The sequence below is a fragment of the Protomyctophum bolini genome (genome assembly GCF_963924005.1).
Source record: "Protomyctophum bolini genome assembly, chromosome: 14".
In the NCBI taxonomy this organism is placed as follows: domain Eukaryota; kingdom Metazoa; phylum Chordata; class Actinopteri; order Myctophiformes; family Myctophidae; genus Protomyctophum; species Protomyctophum bolini.
Genome location: NC_137875.1, coordinates 3,602,772 through 3,614,688, shown reverse-complemented (window position 1 = coordinate 3,614,688; position 11,917 = coordinate 3,602,772).

Sequence of the window (11,917 nt, the reverse complement as noted above, 5' to 3'; positions counted from 1 at the left end):
AACCCCCTCAAAGACCCCTGGAACCCCCTCAAGGACCCCTGTAACCCCCTCAAGGACCCCTGGAACCCCCTCAAAGACCCCTGGAACCCCCTCAAGGACCCCTGGAACCCCCTCAAAGACCCCTGTAACCCCCTCAAAGACCCCTGTAACCCCCTCAAGGACCCCTGGAACCCCCTCAAAGACCCCTGTAACCCCCTCAAGGACCCCTGTAACCCCCTCAAAGACCCCTGTAACCCCCTCAAGGACCCCTGGAACCCCCTCAAAGACCCCTGTAACCCCCTCAAAGACCCCTGTAACCCCCTCAAGGACCCCTGGAACCCCCTCAAAGACCCCTGTAACCCCCTCAAAGACCCCTGTAACCCCCTCAAAGACCCCTGGAACCCCCTCAAGGACCCCTGGAACCCCCTCAAAGACCCCTGTAACCCCCTCAAAGACCCCTGTAACCCCCTCAAAGACCCCTGTAACCCCCTCAAAGACCCCTGGAACCCCCTCAAGGACCCCTGGAACCCCCTCAAAGACCCCTGTAACCCCCTCAAAGACCCCTGGAACCCCCTCAAGGACCCCTGTAACCCCCTCAAGGACCCCTGGAACCCCCTCAAAGACCCCTGTAACCCCCTCAAGGACCCCTGGAACCCCCTCAAAGACCCCTGTAACCCCCTCAAAGACCCCTGTAACCCCCTCAAGGACCCCTGGAACCCCCTCAAAGACCCCTGTAACCCCCTCAAGGACCCCTGGAACCCCCTCAAAGACCCCTGTAACCCCCTCAAGGACCCCTGTAACCCCCTCAAGGACCCCTGGAACCCCCTCAAAGACCCCTGGAACCCCCTCAAAGACCCCTGGAACCCCCTCAAAGACCCCTGTAACCCCCTCAAGGACCCCTGGAACCCCCTCAAGGACCCCTGGAACCCCCTCAAAGACCCCTGTAACCCCCTCAAAGACCCCTGGAACCCCCTCAAGGACCCCTGGAACCCCCTCAAGGACCCCTGGAACCCCCTCAAAGACCCCTGTAACCCCCTCAAGGACCCCTGGAACCCCCTCAAGGACCCCTGGAACCCCCTCAAGGACCCCTGGAACCCCCTCAAAGACCCCTGTAACCCCCTCAAAGACCCCTGTAACCCCCTCAAGGACCCCTGGAACCCCCTCAAAGACCCCTGTAACCCCCTCAAGGACCCCTGGAACCCCCTCAAAGACCCCTGTAACCCCCTCAAGGACCCCTGTAACCCCCTCAAGGACCCCTGGAACCCCCTCAAAGACCCCTGGAACCCCCTCAAAGACCCCTGGAACCCCCTCAAGGACCCCTGGAACCCCCTCAAAGACCCCTGGAACCCCCTCAAAGACCCCTGGAACCCCCTCAAGGACCCCTGGAACCCCCTCAAAGACCCCTGGAACCCCCTCAAAGACCCCTGGAACCCCCTCAAGGACCCCTGGAACCCCCTCAAGGACCCCTGGAACCCCCTCAAGGACCCCTGGAACACCCTCAAGGACCCCTGGAACACCCTCAAGGACCCCTGTAACCCCCTCAAGGACCCCTGTAACCCCCTCAAGGACCCCTGAAACCCCCTCAAATACCCCTGTAACCCCCCTGTAACCCCCTCAAAGACCCCTGGAACCCCCCCCAAGGACCCCTGGAACCCCCCCAAGGACCCCTGGGTGTCCCCAGACCACACTAGCAGTGGTTCTCAAACCCTCAAATTAATATTTACTTGTACCAGGGACCCCCATCTGAACATGTGTTGTACCAGGGACCCCCATCTGAACATGTGTTGTACCAGGGACCCCCATCTGAACATGTGGGACCCCCATCTGAACATGTGTTGTACCAGGGACCCCCATCTGAACATGTGTTGTACCAGGGACCCCCATCTGAACATGTGTTGTACCAGGGACCCCCATCTAAACATGTGTTGTACCAGGGACCCCCATCTGAACATGTGTTGTACCAGGGACCCCCATCTGAACATGTGGGACCCCCATCTGAACATGTGTTGTACCAGGGACCCCCTGGCTCACAATGCGTCGCAACGCGACACATTGTGAGCTTGTAGATCTGCTATATTTTCAATAGACATTTTGGAATTGTGAAGTGGGACATTCTGCAATATGAATACTTTTACTTTCAGTACTTTAAGTACATTTTGATGTACTTTTACTCAAGGATATTTTCAATTCCGTACTTTTACTCATAACGAAGTAGTTCTAAATTGGATTATTGGTACTTTTACTGAAGTAAAACTGGCCCCGTAAAATCTGAATCCCCCCCCCCCCTCTTCCCCTCACTGTATATGTTTATTTTCCCTTTTTACCTCCTTTATGATTAATTCCTGTTCTGTTCTTTGACTACATAGAAGTGTCTATTTGTACGTCTCTAAATGTGTTGATGAATTGAACATGGTGGACCCTGTGACAAATAACAGCCAGAACCAGCAACTGCATTTATTTAATCACATGTGAAAAATGTGGTTTACAATATGTCGGAGAAACGGGTAAAACAAGGCACTAGGTACTAGGCTGGGACGACACAGATACAATATTAACAATGCCAAAAAGACAACCACAAGATTTGTGCAACATTTCATGGCTCACGGCATTGAAGCTCTAAAATGCGCTGGACTTCAACACAACCCCAACTGGACAGTTTTAGGACAAAGACGTTTTAATGAAAAACAGTGGATTAAGAACCTCAACACGGATTTTCCTGGAGGCTTAAACATGCCTAAAATCAGGTCTTGAACACAACAAAACTTAAACTCAGGATTAAACTGGAGAAATCTAAAAGTGATTGGATCAGACTTCCTTCGGATACATGGCGAATGCATTTATTCCTTGCATTGTGGTCGCAACATGTGTAGGCACAGTGCACTGAAGTTGTTTAATTCCCCCCCTCTTCCCCTCACTGTATATGTTTCTTTTCCCTTTTTACCTCCTTTATGATGAATCCCTGTTCTGTTCTTTAACTACATAGAAGTGTCTCTAAATGTTTTGATGAATTGAACATGGTGGACCCTGTTGTAAACAACTGTAATGCTTAATTGGCTCGTCCACTCACAGTTAACAGTCTTTGTATTGAGTTTGTGCTTGAAATGTAATTCTGCAAACTGTTTTTCCACCACACGATGTGTTGTTATTGAGGGTATAAACTAACGATGCTTTATTCTAACTAGCCTTTACCCAGGGCTGTACTGTACCTTACTGTACCTTTATTCTAACTAACCTTTACCCAGGGCTGTACTGTACCTTACTGTACCTTTATTCTAACTAGCCTTTACCCAGGGCTGTACTGTACCTTACTGTACCTTTATTCTAACTAGCCTTTACCCAGGGCTGTACTGTACCTTACTGTACCTTTATTCTAACTAGCCTTTACCCAGGGCTGTACTGTACCTTACTGTACCTTTATTCTAACTAGCCTTTACCCAGGGCTGTACTGTACCTTACTGTACCTTTATTCTAACTAGCCTTTACCCAGGGCTGTACTGTACCTTACTGTACCTTACTGTACCTTTATTCTAACTAGCCCTTACCCAGGGCTGTACTGTACCTTACTGTACCTTTATTCTAACTAGCCTTTACCCAGGGCTGTGCTGTACCTTACTGTACCTTTATTCTAACTAGCCTTTACCCAGGGCTGTACTGTACCTTACTGTACCTTTATTCTAACTAACCTTTACCCAGGGCTGTACTGTACCTTACTGTACCTTTATTCTAACTAACCTTTACCCAGGGCTGTACTGTACCTTACTGTACCTTACTGTACCTTTATTCTAACTAACCTTTACCCAGGGCTGTACTGTACCTTACTGTACCTTACTGTACCTTTATTCTAACTAGCCCTTACCCAGGGCTGTACTGTACCTTACTGTACCTTTATTCTAACTAGCCTTTACCCAGGGCTGTGCTGTACCTTACTGTACCTTTATTCTAACTAGCCTTTACCCAGGGCTGTACTGTACCTTTATTCTAACTAACCTTTACCCAGGGCTGTACTGTACCTTACTGTACCTTACTGTACCTTTATTCTAACTAGCCTTTACCCAGGGCTGTACTGTACCTTACTGTACCTTTATTCTAACTAGCCTTTACCCAGGGCTGTACTGTACCTTACTGTACCTTTATCCTAACTAGCCTTTACCCAGGGCTGTACTGTACCTTACTGTACCTTTATTCTAACTAGCCTTTACCCAGGGCTGTACTGTACCTTACTGTACCTTTATTCTAACTAGCCTTTACCCAGGGCTGTGCTGTACCTTACTGTACCTTTATTCTAACTAGCCTTTACCCAGGGCTGTGCTGTACCTTACTGTACCTTTATTCTAACTAGCCTTTACCCAGGGCTGTGCTGTACCTTACTGTACCTTTATTCTAACTAACCTTTACCCAGGGCTGTACTGTACCTTACTGTACCTTTATTCTAACTAGCCTTTACCCAGGGCTGTACTGTACCTTACTGTACCTTTATTCTAACTAGCCTTTACCCAGGGCTGTACTGTACCTTACTGTACCTTTATTCTAACTAGCCTTTACCCAGGGCTGTACTGTACCTTACTGTACCTTTATTCTAACTAGCCTTTACCCAGGGCTGTGCTGTACCTTACTGTACCTTTATTCTAACTAACCTTTACCCAGGGCTGTACTGTACCTTACTGTACCTTTATTCTAACTAGCCTTTACCCAGGGCTGTGCTGTACCTTACTGTACCTTTATTCTAACTAGCCTTTACCCAGGGCTGTACTGTACCTTACTGTACCTTTATTCTAACTAGCCTTTACCCAGGGCTGTACTGTACCTTACTGTACCTTTATTCTAACTAGCCTTTACCCAGGGCTGTACTGTACCTTACTGTACCTTTATTCTAACTAGCCTTTACCCAGGGCTGTACTGTACCTTACTGTACCTTTATTCTAACTAACCTTTACCCAGGGCTGTACTGTACCTTACTGTACCTTTATTCTAACTAACCTTTACCCAGGGCTGTACTGTACCTTACTGTACCTTTATTCTAACTAACCTTTACCCAGGGCTGTACTGTACCTTACTGTACCTTTATTCTAACTAGCCTTTACCCAGGGCTGTACTGTACCTTTATTCTAACTAGCCCTTACCCAGGGCTGTACTGTACCTTACTGTACCTTTATTCTAACTAACCTTTACCCAGGGCTGTACTGTACCTTACTGTACCTTTATTCTAACTAGCCTTTACCCAGGGCTGTACTGTACCTTACTGTACCTTTATTCTAACTAGCCTTTACCCAGGGCTGTACTGTACCTTACTGTACCTTTATTCTAACTAGCCTTTACCCAGGGCTGTACTGTACCTTACTGTACCTTTATTCTAACTAGCCTTTACCCAGGGCTGTACTGTACCTTACTGTACCTTTATTCTAACTAGCCTTTACCCAGGGCTGTACTGTACCTTACTGTACCTTTATTCTAACTAACCTTTACCCAGGGCTGTACTGTACCTTACTGTACCTTTATTCTAACTAGCCTTTACCCAGGGCTGTACTGTACCTTACTGTACCTTTATTCTAACTAGCCTTTACCCAGGGCTGTGCTGTACCTTACTGTACCTTTATTCTAACTAACCTTTACCCAGGGCTGTACTGTACCTTACTGTACCTTTATTCTAACTAGCCTTTACCCAGGGCTGTACTGTACCTTACTGTACCTTTATTCTAACTAGCCTTTACCCAGGGCTGTGCTGTACCTTACTGTACCTTTATTCTAACTAGCCTTTACCCAGGGCTGTACTGTACCTTACTGTACCTTTATTCTAACTAGCCTTTACCCAGGGCTGTACTGTACCTTACTGTACCTTTATTCTAACTAGCCTTTACCCAGGGCTGTACTGTACCTTACTGTACCTTTATTCTAACTAGCCTTTACCCAGGGCTGTACTGTACCTTACTGTACCTTTATTCTAACTAGCCTTTACCCAGGGCTGTACTGTACCTTACTGTACCTTTATTCTAACTAGCCTTTACCCAGGGCTGTGCTGTACCTTACTGTACCTTTATTCTAACTAGCCTTTACCCAGGGCTGTACTGTACCTTACTGTACCTTACTGTACCTTGGTCCAAAATGATGAGAAACGAGGCTAACTTTTTTAGCGCCTTTTTTTCCAAAATTTCAAAAAACATGGGCTATAACCCATCGTTTTTGTCATTTCGTCATTTTTTTCAAATCTTCAAAAATGATGAAAAACGGCGCGCTATAGTATGCCGTACGATATGGGCTATAGCCCATGGTCCAAAATGATGAGAAACGAGGCTAACTTTTCTTTTCAAAATTTCAAAAAACATGGGCTATAACCCATCGTTTTTGTCATTTCGTCATTTTTTTCAAATCTTCAAAAATGATGAAAAACGGCGCGCTATAGTATGCCGTACGATATGGGCTATAGGCCATGGTCCAAAATGATGAGAAACGAGGCTAACTTTTTGTTCAAAATTTCAAAAAACATGGGCTATAACCCATCGTTTTTGTCATTTCGTCATTTTTGTCAAATCATCAAAAAATATGAAAAACGGTGCGCTATAGTATGCCGTACGATATGGGCTATAGCCCATGGTCCAAAATGATGAGAAACGAGGCTAACTTTTTTTTTCAAAATTTCAAAAAACATGGGCTATAACCCATCGTATTTGTCATTTCGTCATTTTTTTTCAAATCTTCAAAAATGATGAAAAACGGCGCGCTATAGTATGCCGTACGATATGGGCTATAGCCCATGGTCCAAAATGATGAGAAACGAGGCTAACTTTTTTTTCCAAAATTTCAAAAAACATGGGCTATAACCCATCGTTTTTGTCATTTCGTCATTTTTTTCAAATCTTCAAAAATGATGAAAAACGGCGCGCTATAGTATGCCGTACGATATGGGCTATAGCCCATGGTCCAAAATGATGAGAAACGAGGCTAACTTTTTTTTCCAAAATTTCAAAAAACATGGGCTATAACCCATCGTTTTTGTCATTTCGTCATTTTTTTCAAATCTTCAAAAATGATGAAAAACGGCGCGCTATAGTATGCCATACGATATGGGCTATAGCCCAAGGTCCAAAATGATGAGAAACGAGGCTAACTTTTTTTTTCAAAATTTCAAAAAACATGGGCTATAACCCATCGTTTTTGTCATTTCGTCATTTTTTTCAAATCTTCAAAAATGATGAAAAACGGCGCGCTATAGTATGCCGTACGATATGGGCTATAGCCCATGGTCCAAAATGATGAGAAACGAGGCTAACTTTTTTTTTCAAAATTTCAAAAAACATGGGCTATAACCCATCGTTTTTGTCATTTCGTCATTTTTTTCAAATCTTCAAAAATGATGAAAAACGGCGCGCTATAGTATGCCGTACGATATGGGCTATAGCCCATGGTCCAAAATGATGAGAAACGAGGCTAACTTTTCTTTTCAAAATTTCAAAAAACATGGGCTATAACCCATCGTTTTTGTCATTTCGTCATTTTTTTCAAATCTTCAAAAATGATGAAAAACGGCGCGCTATAGTATGCCGTACGATATGGGCTATAGCCCATGGTCCAAAAGGATGAGAAACGAGGCTAACTTTTTTTTCCAAAATTTCAAAAAACATGGGCTATAACCCATCGTTTTTGTCATTTCGTCATTTTTTTCAAATCTTCAAAAATGATGAAAAACGGCGCGCTATAGTATGCCGTACGATATGGGCTATAGCCCATGGTCCAAAATGATGAGAAACGAGGCTAACTTTTTTTTCCAAAATTTCAAAAAACATGGGCTATAACCCATCGTTTTTGTCATTTCGTCATTTTTTCCAAATCTTCAAAAATGATGAAAAACGGCGCGCTATAGTATGTCGTACGATATGGGCTATAGCCCATGGTCCAAAATGATGAGAAACGAGGCTAACTTTTTTTTTCAAAATTTAAAAAAACAGGGGCTATAACCCATCGTTTTAGTCATTTCGTCATTTTTTTCAAATCTTCAAAAATGATGAAAAACGGCGCGCTATAGTATGCCGTACGATATGGGCTATAGCCCATGGTCCAAAATGATGAGAAACGAGGCTAATTTTTTTTTCAAAATTTCAAAAAACATGGGCTATAACCCATCGTATTTGTCATTTCGTCATTTTTTTTCAAATCTTCAAAAATGATGAAAAACGGCGCGCTATAGTATGCCGTACGATATGGGCTATAGCCCATGGTCCAAAATGATGAGAAACGAGGCTAACTTTTTTTTCCAAAATTTCAAAAAACATGGGCTATAACCCATCGTTTTTGTCATTTCGTCATTTTTTTCAAATCTTCAAAAATGATGAAAAACGGTGCGCTATAGTATGCCGTACGATATGGGCTATAGCCCATGGTCCAAAATGATGAGAAACGAGGCTAACTTTTTTTTCCAAAATTTCAAAAAACATGGGCTATAACCCATCGTTTTTGTCATTTCGTCATTTTTTTCAAATCTTCAAAAATGATGAAAAACGGCGCGCTATAGTATGCCGTACGATATGGGCTATATCCCATGGTCCAAAATGATAAGAAACGAGGCTAACTTTTTTTTTCAAAATTTCAAAAAACATGGGCTATAACCCATCGTTTTTGTCATTTCGTCATTTTTTTCAAATCTTCAAAAATGATGAAAAACGGCGCGCTATAGTATGCCGTACGATATGGGCTATAGCCCATGGTCCAAAATGATGAGAAACGAGGCTAACTTTTTTTTTCAAAATTTCAAAAAACATGGGCTATAACCCATCGTTTTTGTCATTTCGTATTTTTTTTCAAATCTTTAAAAATGATGAAAAACGGCGCGCTATAGTATGCCGTACGATATGGGCTATAGCCCATGGTCCAAAATGATGAGAAACGAGGCTAACTTTTTTTTTCAAAATTTCAAAAAACATGGGCTATAACCTTTCGTTTTTGTCATTTTGTCATTTTTTTCAAATCTTCAAAAATGATGAAAAACGGCGCGCTATAGTATGCCGTACGATATGGGCTATAGCCCATGGTCCAAAATGATGAGAAACGAGGCTAACTTTTTTTTTTCAAAATTTCAAAAAACATGGGCTATAACCCATCGTTTTTGTCATTTCGTCATTTTTTTCAAATCTTCAAAAATGATGAAAAACGGCGCGCTATAGTATGCCGTACGATATGGGCTATAGCCCATGGTCCAAAATGATGAGAAACGAGGCTAACTTTTTTTTTCAAAATTTCAAAAAACATGGGCTATAACCTTTCGTTTTTGTCATTTCGTCATTTTTTTCAAATCTTCAAAAATGATAAAAAACGGCGCGCTATAGTATGCCGTACGATATGGGCTATAGCCCATGGTCCAAAATGATGAGAAACGAGGCTAACTTTTTTTTTCAAAATTTCAAAAAACATGGGCTATAACCCATCGTTTTTGTCATTTCGTCATTTTTTTCAAATCTTCAAAAATGATGAAAAACGGCGCGCTATAGTATGCCGTACGATATGGGCTATAGCCCATGGTCCAAAATGATGAGAAACGAGGCTAACTTTTTTTTTCAAAATTTCAAAAAACATGGGCTATAACCCATCGTTTTTGTCATTTCGTAATTTTTTTCAAATCTTTAAAAATGATGAAAAACGGCGCGCTATAGTATGCCGTACGATATGGGCTATAGCCCATGGTCCAAAATGATAAGAAACGAGGCTAACTTTTTTTTTCAAAATTTCAAAAAACATGGGCTATAACCTTTCGTTTTTGTCATTTTGTCATTTTTTTCAAATCTTCAAAAATGATGAAAAACGGCGCGCTATAGTATGCCGTACGATATGGGCTATAGCCCATGGTCCAAAATGATGAGAAACGAGGCTAACTTTTTTTTTCAAAATTTCAAAAAACATGGGCTATAACCTTTCGTTTTTGTCATTTCGTCATTTTTTTCAAATCTTCAAAAATGATGAAAAACGGCGCGCTATAGTATGCCGTACGATATGGGCTATAGCCCATGGTCCAAAATGATGAGAAACGAGGCTGACTTTTTTTTTCAAAATTTCAAAAAACATGGGCTATAACCTTTCGTTTTTGTCATTTTGTCATTTTTTTCAAATCTTCAAAAATGATGAAAAACGGCGCGCTATAGTATGCCGTACGATATGGGCTATAGCCCATGGTCCAAAATGATGAGAAACGAGGCTAACTTTTTTTTTCAAAATTTCAAAAAACATGGGCTATAACCCATCGTTTTTGTCATTTCGTCATTTTTTTCAAATCTTCAAAAATGATGAAAAACGGCGCGCTATAGTATGCCGTACGATATGGGCTATAGCCCATGGTCCAAAATGATGAGAAACGAGGCTAACTTTTTTTTTCAAAATTTCAAAAAACATGGGCTATAACCTTTCGTTTTTGTCATTTTGTCATTTTTTTCAAATCTTCAAAAATGATGAAAAACGGCGCGCTATAGTATGCCGTACGATATGGGCTATAGCCCATGGTCCAAAATGATGAGAAACGAGGCTAACTTTTTTTTTCAACATTTTAAAAAACATGGGCTATAACCTTTCGTTTTTGTCATTTCGTCATTTTTTTCAAATCTTCAAAAATGATGAAAAACGGCGCGTTATAGTATGCCGTACGATATGGGCTATAGCCCATGGTCCAAAATGATGAGAAACGAGGCTAACTTTTTTTTTCAAAATTTCAAAAAACATGGGCTATAACCTTTCGTTTTTGTCATTTCGTCATTTTTTTCAAATCTTCAAAAATGATGAAAAACGGCGCGCTATAGTATGCCGTACGATATGGGCTATAGCCCATGGTCCAAAATGATGAGAAACGAGGCTAACTTTTTTTTTCAAAATTTCAAAAAACATGGGCTATAACCTTTCGTTTTTGTCATTTCGTCATTTTTTTCAAATCTTCAAAAATGATGAAAAACGGCGCGCTATAGTATGCCGTACGATATGGGCTATAGCCCATGGTCCAAAATGATGAGAAACGAGGCTAACTTTTTTTTTTCAAAATTTCAAAAAACATGGGCTATAACCCATCGTTTTTGTCATTTCGTCATTTTTTTCAAATCTTCAAAAATGATGAAAAACGGCGCGCTATAGTATGCCGTACGATATGGGCTATAGCCCATGGTCCAAAATGATGAGAAACGAGGCTAACTTTTTTTTTCAAAATTTCAAAAAACATGGGCTATAACCCATCGTTTTTGTCATTTCGTAATTTTTTTCAAATCTTTAAAAATGATGAAAAACGGCGCGCTATAGTATGCCGTACGATATGGGCTATAGCCCATGGTCCAAAATGATGAGAAACGAGGCTAACTTTTTTTTTCAAAATTTCAAAAAACATGGGCTATAACCTTTCGTTTTTGTCATTTTGTCATTTTTTTCAAATCTTCAAAAATGATGAAAAACGGCGCGCTATAGTATGCCGTACGATATGGGCTATAGCCCATGGTCCAAAATGATGAGAAACGAGGCTAACTTTTTTTTTCAAAATGTCAAAAAACATGGGCTATAACCATTCGTTTTTGTCATTTTGTCATTTTTTCCAAATCTTCAAAAATGATGAAAAACGGCGCGCTATAGTATGCCGTACGATATGGGCTATAGCCCATGGTCCAAAATGATGAGAAACGAGGCTAACTTTTTTTTTCAAAATTTCAAAAAACATGGGCTATAACCTTTCGTTTTTGTCATTTCGTCATTTTTTTAAAATCTTCAAAAATGATGAAAAACGGCGCGCTATAGTATGCCGTACGATATGGGCTATAGCCCAAGGTCCAAAATGATGAGAAACGAGGCTAACTTTTTTTTTTTCAAAATTTCAAAAAACATGGGCTATAACCCATCGTTTTTTTCATTTCGTCATTTTTTTCAAATCTTTAAAAATGATGAAAAACGGCGCGCTATAGTATGCCGTACGATATGGGCTATAGCCCAT